The 15,837-nt window shown below is 42.5% G+C and overlaps 1 non-coding gene across 1 annotated transcript; it reads right to left on the minus strand.

Moving 5' to 3' along the window:
- Positions 1-15,252: 15,252 nt before the first annotated feature.
- Positions 15,253-15,325, minus strand: Trnav-cac (transfer RNA valine (anticodon CAC)). The gene has a single exon. It is a non-coding gene; the product is annotated as a tRNA-Val (tRNA).
- Between the last annotated feature and the right edge of the window lie 512 nt (positions 15,326-15,837).

Below are 15,837 nucleotides of genomic sequence, written 5' to 3' on the forward strand. Positions count from 1 at the left end.
CCAGTTTAACTGACACGGGGACTGAAGCAGGTCACAGAATGGCAAGTCAGAGCCCAGGCCATCCCAGGGCTGGGGAATCCAGGGGCTCCCTCCAGGACCCCAACTCTCCTTTCCTTTTGCCTGCCCTCAGCATGTGACTTTCATCTCAGGACTCTCCCTTCAAGACTCCCAGACATTCTCAGGACTCATCTGTAGCAGGGCCAAGCCTCACGCTTGCTGGAAGGGAGGACACCATCTCTGTGCACTTCTAAGAGAGAGAAAACCTATCTCAGACCATCCTCTCAGGGTACAGAGTCAGACCTTCTGCTCATTCCCCACCAGTGGCCAACAGAATGGAATGACCTTCATTAGCATATTCCAATTAAACCCCCCTAAGAGCAAAGGGAGGTCAGAAGGGTCCTAGAAACATGTGTGGAGATAGCAGAAGTCAGGGAGAAGTGGGCAGGAAGTGGCCCATCCAGGATGCTGCCTGTGTAGCATCTGCATCATGGCGGACACTCAAAGGCTAAGGACATATGTGTCTTATTTTCCCTAATCCTTTCATGGATCTTATGGGGTAAATGCAGTGCTGCTGTCACTTGCTGTGCAAATGAGAAAGTAGAAGCTCATAATGTCTAGGTGACTTACATGGGGTGAGAGCTGCACAGTGGTGCACTCCAACACCAAGGCCGTCCTGGCCACTAGGAAGTGTGACCCAGAGAAGGCCTCTTGCCACTGTTGGACAAAACCGAGCCTCAGACCCAAGAAAGTACCACACTGCTCTTGCCGTCTCTACTTTTATGTTTTCTCTCAGTCGGAGGCTCTTCTCTACCCCTGTCTACTCACTCTTCATTCCCTGGTCTTCTCTGGGACTGGTGTGGGCCCTTGATCCAGGCCTTGTGGACAGGTCCCTGATCCTCTCCAGTAGCTCCTCCTTACTCCCCAGGAATCCCTGGGCTTTGCTTTTGGCATCTCCAGGTCCTTATGCACATCTCAACCTGGTACTACCTCCCTAGAAACATCCCTAACATCTACTTAGTCCCCAAAGTTGGACTGTCCTGTCCCTACCCACCAGGCACAGAGACCACCCCCAGGCTCAGCTGGATCTCACACAGAGCTGTGCTGACCTGATGCTGTCTGAGTCCGCCATATCCACTCAGAGTCAGTGACCCACTTGATGTCCATTTGCTCTGGGAATTTTCCCTGGCCTCGTTTTTCCCCAAAGGAGCATTCCACAAGAGCACAGCTAACATGTCTTGTTTATGACCGGAAGTGCAGATCCCATCAGAGAAGCATGGAGACACATTCTGAGGATGATGGTGTGGCGTGACCTGCTGGGAAGGTTCACTCCTGCCTGCCTGAGAGAACTTCATCCAACAGAGGATGATGGGAGATGCTCACAGCTAAAGGTGCTTCCTTTCATCCATGGTTGTCCACAGCCCAGACTCACCGGGAAAGTTTAGGGTCTCCGATTTCTGGGTTTTTGGAAGAAGCTGGTGTAAGACAAGAAATGGTTTTCTTTGACCCTCTTAGGATTTCTGGAAGGGTCTAAAAGAAAAAAAAAAAAACTGACAAAGACATTAATCAGAGAAAAGCATGTGGATTTTATTCACAGAAGTTTTATGTGACAAAGTTGCCTTTGGAAATGAATTTAGTTAAGCCTGAATATTGGTGTGGGTCATCGAGGTAAGCAGGTCAAAAAGGCAAGAGGTGGCAGGGTTGCTTGTGCATGATTTCAGGTCAGAAAAAAATGATGTTTTCCTCCTCTAGGTAATAAGATGAGTTGATATTCCTTTTTAAACAGAACAAAACAAATAAAATAGAAGCAAGACAGCCTTCCACATTCTCCTCATTGACATTCATTCACTGCTCAAGCGGGCTGTCTACTGTGACGTGGAACCCAGATTCCGACATAGCAGACACTTGGTCTTCCATTCTGTGCCTTAACTTACCATAAAACACACTTGCTTGTCATAATGAAAACATTTCAGGAGAAAAGAGATTAACATGACTACATGACTCTATTAAAAAGGCAAAAAATTTGAGAATAAGGACCAAGAAACTGGAATTTACTGTATGACAATTACCAAGAGTTAAGTAAGAGTTTGGTGGGACGGGAGGTTCTGCTTCTCAGATCTAGTCATATTTCTCTAAAATAATTCTTTGTTTGCATTTTCTTAGGAAAAGAAAAAAAAATTAAACCTTTAAGTTGTGTTTGCCTAACAGATTGGGTTAGAGTTGTCGGTGCCAAACGGAACCAGCGTTTTCTAAAGGGAAGTTTTTTTCAGAGAATATTCTAGGCATTGCCATTCTCCAGCTTCTCATTCTCAGAACCTTGTTGTCATTGTTTAAATAAAGCACTAGCACTAATGAGGATGCCAACTCTGAGTTTATAAGAGATAATGGTAAAGTGATTCTCCAAGTCTTGTTGGTTAGACTGGTCCCAGGGGAAAGATCAAAAGTTCTAGAGCGAAAAATGTCAGGCAAAATGCAGAACGTTGTTAGGGAAGTCCCTAAAAACCTAGAAGTGCCACTCACGTCCAGACTCATGAAGATTCGACTGTGCTACATGCAACAAGGGCAGAAGCAGAGGTGAAGTCAAACCTACAGACTCAAGGTTGCAAACTCTCCCCAAGATCGCGTGGTGAATTCTCTAGTCACTGACTCTCAAATCTGGAGCTGTGTGAATATCTAGTGGGAACCTGACCTGTCCTTAGGACACTAGGCAGAGAAGGAACCTGACCTGTCCTTAGGACACTAGGCAGAGGAGTATGGGTAAGTGGGTGAGGAAGACTTAAGACAAGCTTTAGAAATCAAATAAGATAGAAAATGCTGGAAGAAACAGGGAAGTTACAAGTAGTGAGAACTGTAACAGACGGGTAAGATTGAAGAGACGCCTAGTGAGGGAGCGGGATAATCCTGGTTTCCAGAGGGTTCGTTCACAATCTGAAGTTATAGTTTCTGTGAGAGAGTAGATGGTGAATATTTAAAAAGAAATAGAAGCATCGTAGGAAACACAGTCAACATTTCTGACTTGATGTAGTTAGAATCCCAGGAGGAGATGGGGCCCAGACTCCAAAACTACCAGACCCATGGAGGTGAAAAATGCAGACTATTTCATCAATCCATAGAAAGTCAGAAAGCAGGGGGGGGGGGAAGGAAAAGTCCCTATAAATAGGTAATCATAAATGATAAAGGTCACATCAAACGAACACCAAATGTTAGAAATACATGCAAATAGATCAGATATTATTTTTAAAATGTAACATCTGCTCTCACATTATTTTTTTAAAAATCTGGCTGTAGGCTTGATGAGACTGTGACTTCCCAAAAGCAGATGCTAAAACAGGGCTGGCCATCCGGGAGGCGCATAGGGCCACACCTGCAAGGGAGAAGTAGGAAGGAGCAGGGATAGGCCAGGGGAGTGGCTCAAGGCAGGCAGGTCTGACTGAAGTGGAGGGAGCCGGTAAGGAGGTCAGGTGAGTCACTCGACCTGAGAATGCACTGGTCCAGAAGAGTATGGGGAGGCTGTGGGGGATTCCTCCATCCAAAGTCACCCACAGAGAAACCTTGCATCTCAGAAAGGACCTGACCTGGGACACTGGCTGTGCTCCGTCTTTGACCAGAAGCAGCCCATGGGAAACTTGGCCACCAGCACAGACATGGAGATAGACCTCAGTGGGCAGTGGCTGGGACCTCTGCTCCGTTACACTTTCCTTAAAACCCAGAAAAAGGGACGGTCAAGGTTGTCATGCTGGCCATTAATGACATACTAGACAAATGTAACACAGAAAAAAAAAATACAGTATGTAGGATCAGAGGATGGAGAGAATATGCTGAGCATATTAAACTTGATCTCAAACGCATTTTAAACTCGGGTCGTTGCAGAAGACCTTACATGTGACCCAGGATTGGCTCCCACCCCTAGTCACATCTCCCACGGCCCAGGGTGAGCTGCAGACGAGTCTGAGTCTTTGGGAGAGACTGGATTAGACACCTGAGCTGTGCAAACTCTGGAAATGAAGGTCCGATGCGTGAGTCTGTAGAGAAATATTTTTAAGTTGAAGGGGAGGACTAAAAATTCAGAGTGGGTAACATCTCGGAAGTCTGGGTGGAATGAGAACAACTGGGATGGTAAAAGAAGTGTAAGGAGAGTCGGACGGTGGGGATGGGGAGTTAGGTACAAGACGCTGCTGGGAGCGGAGGCTGCGGGGAGGAAAGGGCCTGGGCACTCCTCCTGCACTCGCCAATCCTCCCGCACCGCTGGCTCTGCTGCTTCTGGTGCTTTGGGAACATGACCCCCCCATGCTGCATCACCTGGGCCTCAGGGTCCCTCTCAGTTGTTACTTAGAAGGTGGGCACCTCCTGCTTCCTAATACTGGAATAAGGACCAGATCCGTGACTACACTCTGCAGATTCTGGAGACACAATGTGGAATTTTTTGTTCCTGACCTCAGTGAGTGTTCTTTTGGGAAGTCTGGGTCCTAAAAAGCACTTCATGTTTGTCTGCTCATCCTTTTCAATGGAACAGAAGGCAGAGACAAGCAAGTTGTAGTCCATTTCCTGAGACGTGTGACCAGCTGTGTGGCTATTCCTCCTCTTCTGTCCCTTGCTCCAAGCTGACACGCACACATACAGCATGCACTGTACAGACACAACCACACACAACCACACACACTTCTAAAGCAGATCATCTCGCTGCAGTCAGAATGGCAACCATCAAGAATACAGATAACAATAAATGTTGGCGAGGATGTAGAGAAAAAAGTACACTTATACATTGTTGGTGGGACTGCAAATTAGGGCAACCACTCTGGAAAACAATATAGAAATTCCTAAAAAAAAAAAATGGAACCATCATCTGACCCCAGTTATCACACTCCTCAGTATATACCCAAAGGATTTACAATCAGAATGCTACAGTGACACAGCCACATCAGTGTTTATAGCAATACCATTCACAACAGCTAAGACATAAAGTCAACCTAGGTGATCCTTAACAGATGAATGGATAAAGAAAATGTGGTATATATACACAATTGAATACTACTCAGCCATAAAGAAGAGTGAAATTATGACATCTGTTGGTAAATGAATGGAACCAGAGGCTATCATGCTAAGTGCAATAAGCTAGTTCCCCAAAGTCAAAAGTTGAATGTTCTTTTCTGATATGTGAAAGCAAATTGCAAATAAGAGGGGGAGAGGAATAAAGAGGGGAAAAAAGAAAAGGTGGGGAGAGAGAATTTCATCAAAATAAAGGAAAGAGAGCAGAATAGACAAAGGGGATTGAAGGGAAGGAAGGAGGGACAGAAAAGGAGAAGAACCGTGGATTGAATCTGACTGAACTTTTGTACTACAAATATGAAAATAGCACAGTGAATCCCAACATCAAGTGTTTCCAGAAGACACTAATTTAAAAACATTATAATAAATTGCAGAGAGATCAGTAGAGGGTGGAGAAAGGGGCATGGTAAGGGGAAGAGAGGAAGTGCTGGGGACAGAATTTGAGCAAATTATATTCCAGGTTTTTGCAATCATGTCAAAATGTATCCTAATGGTATATAGAACTAAAAAGAATCAATAAAAAATAAAATTAAAAAAAAAGGGTTACTTGAGCCCAAGCGCCAGGATACCACAGCAGCTGATCTGACCACCACAATGGCTACCCAGTGGCAGACAGGTGGGTGGCATCAACAGAGAGAAAATGCTGGCCAGAGAAGATTCACACTTCATGCAGGAAACTGCAGGGCAGCCCAAGATTTCATCACGCTTTTCGAAATGGCATGCAACTTATAACTCCTGAGTTGTTTATTTCTGGAATTTTCCATTTAATATTTTCATACTGTGGTTGGCTACTTGTAACTGAAAATGTAGAAAATTAAAATGACAGATAAGGGGATACAATTGCACTTATTGGTACAAATATCTACACAAGTTTTTGTTTAAATTCTTAATAGTCAAATTCTGCAGCAATCCAAATGTCCATCAACTGATGAATGGACAAGCCCAAGAACACCCATGCAGGGGAATACCACCCAGCAACAGGAAGGAGAAAACAGTGATATGTACCCCAGCAAGGATGAATGTCAAAAACACCATGCTGAGCTAAAGGAGACAAGCTTTAAGAAGTACATCCAGAGGAGTGGGATAACTGGGTCAAAAGGTGGGTCCAGTCCAAGTTTTCCGAGGAATCTCCACACTGCTTTCCAGAGTGGCTGCACCCATTTGCAACTCCACCAGCAATGTAACCCAAAAGACTTCAAATTAGCATACTACAGAAACACAGTCACATCGATGTTTACAGCATCCCAATTGACAATAGTTAGATTGTGGAACCAACCTAGATGCCCTTCAACAGATGAGTGGATAAAGAAACTGTGGTGTATATACACAATGGAATCTTATTCAGTCATAAAAAAGAATAATATTATGGCATTTGCAGATAAATGGATGGAATTGGAGAATATCATGCTAAGTGACTTAAGTCAATCTCAAAAAACCAAAGGCTGAATGTCTTCCCTGATAAGTGGATGGTAATATATAATGGGTGTGGGAGGGTCAGGGCTGAGAGAAGAATGGAGGAACTTTAGATTACAGAAAGAGAAATGAGAGGGAGGAGGGGGCGGGTGTATGAAAAATGGTGGACTGAGACAAATATCACGACCCTATGTACATGTATGATTACACGAATAGTGTGAATCTACATCATGCAAAACCATAGAAATGAAAATTGTACCCCATTTGTATACAATGAATCAAAAGTCAGCCTGTAAAAATAAAGAAATAAATATAGTTAAGAAAAAAGAAGTGCATCCCCTATATTTTCATTCATATGAAATTCTATGCAAGGCAAAACCATAAACACAGAAAGGAGATCAATATTGGCCTGGGGCCAGCTGCTGGAGAAGCACCTGCTATGGAGTCACGCAGGAAGCTGTTTGGACGAGGGAACTGTTCTTGACCCCAGCGATAGCTGTATAGTTCTATAACTGTACACATTTACCAAGGTGACACTAATATTACACATTTTAAAAGTACACAGTTGTAAAAAAAACACTCAAAAGTGTAACATCGACATTGAAAAATTGTGCATGTTAGTCTGTTAGTCAAGTTATCTTTGGCTACCGAGTGATTTCCTGTGTGATGTTGTCTAGGAACGCTGACTTTCATTCAGCTATAAAGTCACCAACACCTGAACTGCAAATCATTTGGGAAAAATATAGGCTGTTTTCAGTCATCCTATTGGAAAGTCGTACATTTGTAAAGAATCAGCCAAAACATTTTGGAGGTTTCTTTGTTTTCTTATTTTGCTTTTTTTTTTTTTTTAAGACTGCTTTTAGGACTCTTAGAACATTCTTCTGCTTTTTCTTAGAAGGTCACTACCTTGGAAACCAAATTTGGTTTCCACCCATAGTTAAAAGTCACTTGAGCTAAGTTTCTGGAATTCAGTAGGTAACTGAGGATTTTATAAGGATGAGATTCATTTGGATGCACAGGCTCTGGTCTGCTTGTACATCAAGAGCCTGAGCATTCTCTTGTTCTTCTGTGTCTCCACCAGCATTCAGAGATGTAGCCTCAAAACGCATACAGGGACAAGAGGGGACCCTCCTCTGTTCTTGATATCTGTCCTTGTTCTGCTCACGGTGCACATATTTCCTGTCTGCACAAAGAAATGATGATTCAAACAATGGTGGGTAAGTGGATAGGGAAAGAATACAAGGAAAATATGTTTATAGGTTTTGGCCCTTTTACAGATGGAGCTGCTGTTAAGCACAGGGCACTTCAGGGTGAGACTATGTTTCTGCAGAATCACCTTGAGTTTGTAGTATTAGGCTTAAGTTGCAGAACAGTCAAGGAGGTGGTTTGAAAGGTGGGCATGATTGGGAATGAATCCAGTCCTGAAATAGGGACTGGCAGAATTCACAGGAGACTAAAGGACCTCCAAAGGAAAAGGCCACGTAAGGAAGAGGTTCATGATTAGAGATCCTGCCTTGCTCGGGAACCCTGCTACCTATATGTGCCAGGTCCCAGCCTTAAAGTGGAGGCTGGAATTTGAAATGAAAATGCTTTGATTTTATTTATCTTAATTTCTTTGAGCTAAAGGAACTGAAAAAGGATGATACTGATGTGTCTAGTGCCCAAGTGACAATCCTGTAAGAAACAGATTGTCTTCACAGGGTAATTTCAGCATCGCCTGTGCTAGCACATAGATGGGACAGATTATGTGTCATGTTATTTAGAAACGAGAGTGCCTGCCAGATCTGCTAATATGGAGCAGCATCCATATTAGCCCACATTCCAGACTCATGCTTAAACCAAGTTGTACACAGAGGGACCACAGGGACACAAGCAGACGAATCCAGACTGCAAGAAATCTACATCACAAATGGATAAGCTTCTTCATTTCTTCAACAGTAAACACAAGCCATGAAAAAAAAAATAATGGCAAAGTTAGGGTTGGGAGCTGATAGAAAAAAGAAATCTACCAACCAAATGCAATACAGCCTCATTGGGATCATGACATAAACAAGCCAATGCCAATAAATCATTATGTGAGACAATCATTCAAAACTAAATGCAGAATTGCATTAGATAGTATTAGGGGATTGTTGCCAACTTTCTTGAGCGTGATAATGGAATTGTGGCTAAGTTTAAAGATTGTTTTGGTATATAATAAAACATTTATGGATGAAGCGGTGTGTTATTTGAAATTTTCTTTAAAGTTCTACAGTATAAAAAATAGTGGCAATTGATGAAGATTGATGTAACAAGAAAGAAAATATTGAAAATTGTTGAAGATGAATTATGATTACATGGAAACTTACTAAACTGTTATCTCTAATATGTGCACGTTCAAAATGTTCTAATGTGAAATGTTCTTTAAGTGGCAAGTAAATCACATGTCTGCCTGGTAATCATAACCTAATTATATTTACTGGGTGGGGATGTTTTGAAAATCATTGTTCTACTAGGGACATGGACATTGGCACCAGAATGACTTGAGTTCTTGGTTCTTTCAGGACAAACAGTTGAAACTGGAATGAGTTTTCTGACCTTTCTGGACTTCAGTCTTCTCAGATGTCATATGGGGATTAAAACAGCACACATCTACCAGCACCTTAAACCAGGGCTCAGGATGTAGCAAGTGTGCAGAATTTATGGAATGAATGCATAAATAAGGGAAGAAATGCATAAAGGAATAGTCGTAGTGGAAAATAGAGCTTTTGGCAAAAGTGTGTGCAATAGAGGGGTTTTATAAACATTCCCTTTATGTAAATAAGCAATGAGAACAAGATACAGAGTTGGGCTCTCCCTTCCACACTCAGTCTTCTACTCCCTGTTTAGAGATGTTCAAGGGGACTCAGATTCTGGAGTGGGTGGGGATAAGGGGCATGGGTCAAATCACATCCAATGGGACTTGCATGTGCCAAAGAACAGTTAGGCTAAATTTTGCTAAATTTCTATTAAGTGTGCATTTTGAGAGTAAGAAAGGCATCTTCCAGTCAGGACCAAGGGCAGGTATTATCTTAATATACTATTAAAAAATACCACAGAATGAGTGACTTAAACAACATAAATTTATTTCTCACAGTTCTAGAGGATGGGAAGTCCAAGATCAAGGTGCCAGTAGGTTTATTATTTGGTGAGGTTCTAATCCCTGATTTACAGTGAGCTGCAAAGCAGAATTTCTCCCAGGGAATAGGAACTTAAATTACCTGGAAGGTTTTCGAAAAGCACCCTTTAGGGACACAAACATGCACGAGCACACAGATACCTGAAACATGCGTGCAGATGTGCTCACACCTGGGACTGCAGAGCACTGGCTGATGAGCAGATGTTCCAGCCCTCTGGCATGCAGATCCAGAGAATGATTCGAAGCCACCTCTTTGGTTAAGGAACCCAGTTTCACATCATGAACATTACACAACTTAATTTTTGTGGAGCACAGAAAATACCTATACAACACTTTTGAAGACAGTTTGGACATGGAAGTTGCTTCTCTTCCAGTGACCACCCAACACTTCCTGCTGCCCTACAGGATTCTAATTCACCAGCAGCCTAGCACACGGGGTTCTCACACTTGCTGGTTCCAGGAACACCACATGATCTCCACTGTTTTAGGCAGCTTTTGTATCATCATGATAAAACGACCTGACAAGAACAATTAGAGGAGCAAGTTTATCTCATGGTTTCAGAAGTTCGGTCCATGGTTATCTTTCTCCACAGTGCTAGGCCCAAGGTGAGGCAGAACTTCATGTGGAAAGGCATCATGGAAGAGGAAAGCAGCTCAGGACATGATAGCCAAGAATCAGAGAGATCTCGGCTTACCAGGGACAAACTAAACCCAAAAGGCACACTTCCAGTGACCTTCTTCCTCCAGCTACACCCTACCTACTCCTAGTTACTATGGCCTGGCTAACTCATGTAAGTGGTTTAATCCACTGATTAGGTTACACCACTCATAATCTTTGCACTAATCATTTTACCTTTAAAAATTCTTGCATTGTCTCACACATGGGCTCTTGAGGGACATCTCATCTAAACCATAACATACCCCATGCCTGATGTCCTGGCATCTCACTTTGCGAATTCTGGAGATGAGTGGCATTCACATACGGATTGCATAGCACCTAGTACCAGCTTGCAGCTGATCCCAGCACTGCCCTTATAACAATCAGTGATGAGCTCCAGGAGGCATGTGGTAAAATTGCACTTGTAGAGACTGGAGAGTTAACTGCTCAGGTAACTAATTCCAGGCTATGGATGGTTATCTGGGATTCTAGAGGCTACTGGGTATTTGAGCAAAATCCGTTGAATCTGTCCTTCTTTCTGTGTACTTTGTTACTCTTTCACAAGCAGTGGCCTCTGCTCCTCTGGGCCATCTCCCTCAACATCTGCGCAGACCTCTAAGACACCATCTGGTCAATCATTCATGTGTTCAGTCTCCTTAGGTCCTGGACGTGCTCCAAAGCAACACCCTTTTTCCCTCCAGTTTCTACCTCCACTCAAGAAATGCCCATTCTCGTCCTGCATAATCTCTAAAAAGTCAACTTTGATGGTTCATAGCCACCAGCCCTTAACTCATCCTATACTTTTAACAATAAACCAAAAGTCTTTCCTTTCCTAAGAGGCAGACTGGACTAGGCCTGTGGCATGTTAGAAAAAAGAAGGTGGAGCTGGGAATTGTGGATGAAAGGGATACAGAACGAGGGATGGGTTCCCTTCTTGGAATGGGATGACTGCCATCACCAGAAGGAACAGGAAGACAAAGCTAACAGGAGCTATCCTGTCCCGTTTGTGTAACACTCTGAAATGAGCTGTGAAGTGGACTTTGTCCCCAGTGATGGACGGCTGCTGTAAGTGTGGAAAGCTGATGTTCCTTGTGCAGATGCGGCACAGTATCTGGGGATCTATAAAGCAGGCAACACTGTTTCAGGGATGGGAAAGGTGACTCAGGGAGTCCCATATTGGTCTCCCTTGAATAATGGCAAATTGGCATCCTAAGGAGGGTTATAAAGACATAGAGTGAATGGGTAACAGCATGCACTATAAGGTCAGGTACTTCTGGATTAAAATTGCAGCTTCATTATGTGTTAGATTATATAACGTTATTTAACATCTTAAAATGTCATTTTTCTAATTTTTAGGATGGAATTAAGGAGAAAAGGGAGGCAAAGAGCAGAAGGGAGAAATTAAAAGAAAAAAAAAAAGAAGAAGAAGAGAAGTCCATCTCTGACCTCCATGCTGGGTCACCTTTGGCCAGCAGTGAGCCTCTCTGGGGGAAAGGCAGAGGACACTACTCTCTCCAGTCTATTATCCCAGGAACATTCCGAAGGCAATCTTCTAAGCATTCAAAGAGAAAGAGCAGGCTCAATATTTCTTCCACCTTGCACAAAAGCAATGGAAGCTGATGTTTACAAAGTGAGGAGATGGTAAGCAGTAAATATTGCTCATTAATTTAGGGATATAGTAGAAGGTATAATAGCAAATGATTTAGAAAGGCTGTTCGGTGACTCTTATTTACCCTGCCCAATAATATATGAAGGAAAGGCAGGTGATAAAATTAGAAAGCATCCCATTTAAAACAGATAAAAGAGAACATTGTATTGTTTACTCACCATGTAATTATCTTGTAAAAGTCTTTGGTACAGGGTATTATTGTGACAAATAGTTTCAACTAAGGATTAGGCATTTATAATAATAAGAACAACGTGCAGTCACAACATTCAAATCAAATTATAAACCCTATCAAGCTGTGAACCGTCACACAGAGCATGCTATGCTAGGCTGGAAGAAATGGAGAAAAGTTTCCAGAAAATTCCTGCTTGGCATCTCCCCACTTTCTCTGGCACGCTTAGCTAGTTAAGTCTGATGCATAAGAGAAAGTGTTTTGCTGTTCATTTGTTTTCTGTTCTGGACTATTTCAATTATCTTTTTCACCATGTAAAAGCAGAGGATCATATTTAGACCCATTTTTTCGTGTATTTTATTTGGCTAAATTAGTTCCACAGAGAAATGTACAGTTGAAAGTATAGTAGACATTGAGAATGGTGAAAAAGTTGCACTGGATGACCCATCTCCTAAAAATTTTGGTGTAGTGAATGTTCCAGATTATTGGTCACATTGAAAAAATAAGTGATTATTATGAAGTTGCTATTTTTCTTCTCCTAATGTGGCTATATATGGCATAAATGGTATCCTTTCCTCTAAAACATCTCAGTATAAATCCTACTAGGGACATGATGATCCATTAGCCTGTAATGGTCAATAGCTGGAATAACTTTTGGTCCACTATAATTTTGGCTGTAACAAATTCCAAAGCAGTGACAACTCTAGACAATCAGCATCTTAGTATTATAAAAACTGCAACTGCAAATATTTGGTTTTATAGAATTCTAGCCTTTTATTAATTTAGTCAAAGTTGTTTGTATGTGTAGATGTCGCTTGGCTAAGCCTGATTTTCCTAAACATTATATAGTTAGAATTATGCCTTATGTCAGGCAATAAAGTATCTTATCTAGAAAACTTGTTTATATTAGGCATGGGAAATTTAGTGTACATACATAAATGTATTTGTTATTAAGTGTGAATTTGCATGGTTCCTCTAAATCCAGTTTTAATATGAGCCAAATGAAAATAACATCTTGCTTATTAGATTGTTTATAATACCTTTGTATTGCTATTGAATTTGTTATTGTTTTCCCTGTTAAATTGAATATAAACTCAGCCTAAATAGCCATAGAAATAAATTGATTTTTTTTAAAATTTAACACATTTTAAATTTTTTCTATAGCTTTAGGAGGAGGACTGACTCTATAAATGAACTGTTTGTTCGTCACAGATATAAATATTCTTTAAAGACTGCAAAGAGGGAAAGCAATGAGCAAGGAAACCATTTCCATACATTGGATTTACTGAGTGGGTCTGAAAGCTTTGTATTCTACCAGTCTGCCAGTTCCTTGAGGGACTGTGGCCAACCCAAAGAGAAAGTTAGTTACACACACAGTAACACGTACACACACACACACACACACACACACACACACACACTAGTATATACCAAGCCCCTGCCACAGGGCACTGCCCCTTGGGATCAAGAGGGATCCTCACAGAGAACATGAGGAAGCCTTCAGATACACTTCCCCCAGAGCCTTGCCAGCAGTCTGGATCCCTGGCTCAGATTTGCTTCCCTCTTTTTTTTTTTTTTAATACTTATTTACTTTTAATTTTATTTTTGTTCTAATGAGTTATACATGACAGTAGAATGCATTTATACACTTTGATAGATCATACAAAATGGGGCGTAACTTCTCATTTTTCTGCTTGTACCTGTTGTAGAATCACATCGACCATGCAGTCATATATGTACATAAGGTAATAATGTCTGTCTCATTTCTTCCCCATATCCCTCTTCTTCGGCCTTTCCTGGTACTGGTCAGTCATACCTCTCTCCTTACTCTCAGGCTTATGCTTAGCTTATTTGGGCAACGTATCCTGACTCAATTTCTAACCTCGAGCCCTCTCCAGTTTTGCTTCTAAAGAAATTTGAAGCTTATTAGACTGTGAACAATTCATCTGTCTGTTATTCAATCCCACCACCTGGATGCAGCAGTCTCCCTTCTGGAAATACACCCCAAGGCACTGAAGTCGGTATGCCAAAGAGATACCTGCACTGCCATCTTCATTACGGTATTATTCACAAGAGCCACACCGGAATCAACATAGCTGTCCTTTGACAGATAAATGAACAAAGAAAATGTAGGATATGTACATAACATACTATTCAGCTTAACATGGATGAACCTAGACGATATTGTGCTAAGTGAAATAAGCCAGGCACGGAACTCAGAAGCAGAGAGTAGAATGTGGTCCTCTAGGAGGGAAGGTAGGGAGGTTGTCAGTCAAAGACACAAAATTTCAGTTAGGAGAAATAAGGTCAAGTTATCCATTGGACTATCATGGTAACCATAATAAATAATGATGTGTTACATTCTCAAATATTAAAATAATAGAGGGGATATAGTATGATAGTGAGCGCAGGAAAAACAAACATGTAAAAATAAGTCTCACATGTATTCTGTTTTGGGATGCATTATTCTAGGAAAATGGCTGAGTGCTCAAAGGCACCACTAGCCAGACTGTGACAAAGATTCAAGACATAAATCCTGACCTTCGAAAAGGCTTTGATTAGCATATAAAAACATTTGTCAAAGCTAAAACAAGGAGGTTATTTCCTTATTCAAAATGTTTCCATGTGAAGTTCTCTGTGGCCTGTGCAGGTCATGGAACATTTTTGCCATTTTCTGGGACAAGAAGGCAAAAGCGATCTTGGAAATGCTCACGGTGTCCAGTCTACATGAGCCTTCCCTCTCTCCAGCTCTTGAGGGAAGGCAGCTGGGCTGTGTGGGAGGCCCTGGGGACGGGCACCAACCCAGTCTTCCTTCATTCATTTTCACTGTGCAATGAAGGCTGAAGCTCATTCCCGGGAGATGCCACAGGTAGACACACACACATATGGTACAGCTCCCCAATGCCTCCCACCCCCATCCACCATTTCAGGGATAAGAGAAGCCTGCCTTTAACTCTGGTACAGAAGGGTGAAACGAGTCACTCAGGTCTTGTTCCAACAGCATATCCGGGGTAGGAGGATGGCTTCAGAGCGATTCTGGCTGAGTTCCACGGTCTTGAAGAGACAGTTACGTGACTGTCTCACATCTCAAAGACTGACACACAGACTTACCCATCTCACGTCTGGCCTCCTCTTTGTGTGTGGGGGGGTGCTGGGGATTGAACCCAGGGTCTTGTGCTTGTGAGGCAAGCACTCTACCAACTGAGCTACATCCCCAGCCCTTGCTCTTTTCTTATTGGACAGAAAACTGACCATCGCCAAATGGTGGGATTGTTGTGTTCACTTTATTCTCAACTTTATGGAAATAATCCCAGTCAGAAGAGTAGCTTCCCTCAGAGCAATTGCACCCGTTGGGAAGTCAGGAAGGCGTGAGAAGGCATGTCCTTTCTGAAGGCTCATGTCTTCTCCCCAGATGGTTCTACCTGGGGGACTGTCTGACTTCCCCAAGGTGATGGTTTTGTTCAGGGAGGGGATCAACATGACAGCATCAAGCAGCGTCAGGTCAGGTCCCTGTGCTTAGCTCTTCTCAGTGATCCCTGTGGGGAGAACAGACCTGGAAAATGGCTTCTCTGGCCACCAATAGGAGCCACGTGCCTCTGTCTCTGAATGCTGTGCTCCAGGTGAACCTTGCTTCCCCAGGCTGTGTCAGAGCATGCTGTAGGAGAAAAGCCTGGAAAGACAATTATGCACGGCATATTTCAACCCATCTGGCCAAGCCAGGTGGCGAG

Source organism: Sciurus carolinensis, chromosome 12, assembly GCF_902686445.1.
Source record: "Sciurus carolinensis chromosome 12, mSciCar1.2, whole genome shotgun sequence".
In the NCBI taxonomy this organism is placed as follows: Eukaryota; Metazoa; Chordata; class Mammalia; order Rodentia; family Sciuridae; genus Sciurus; species Sciurus carolinensis.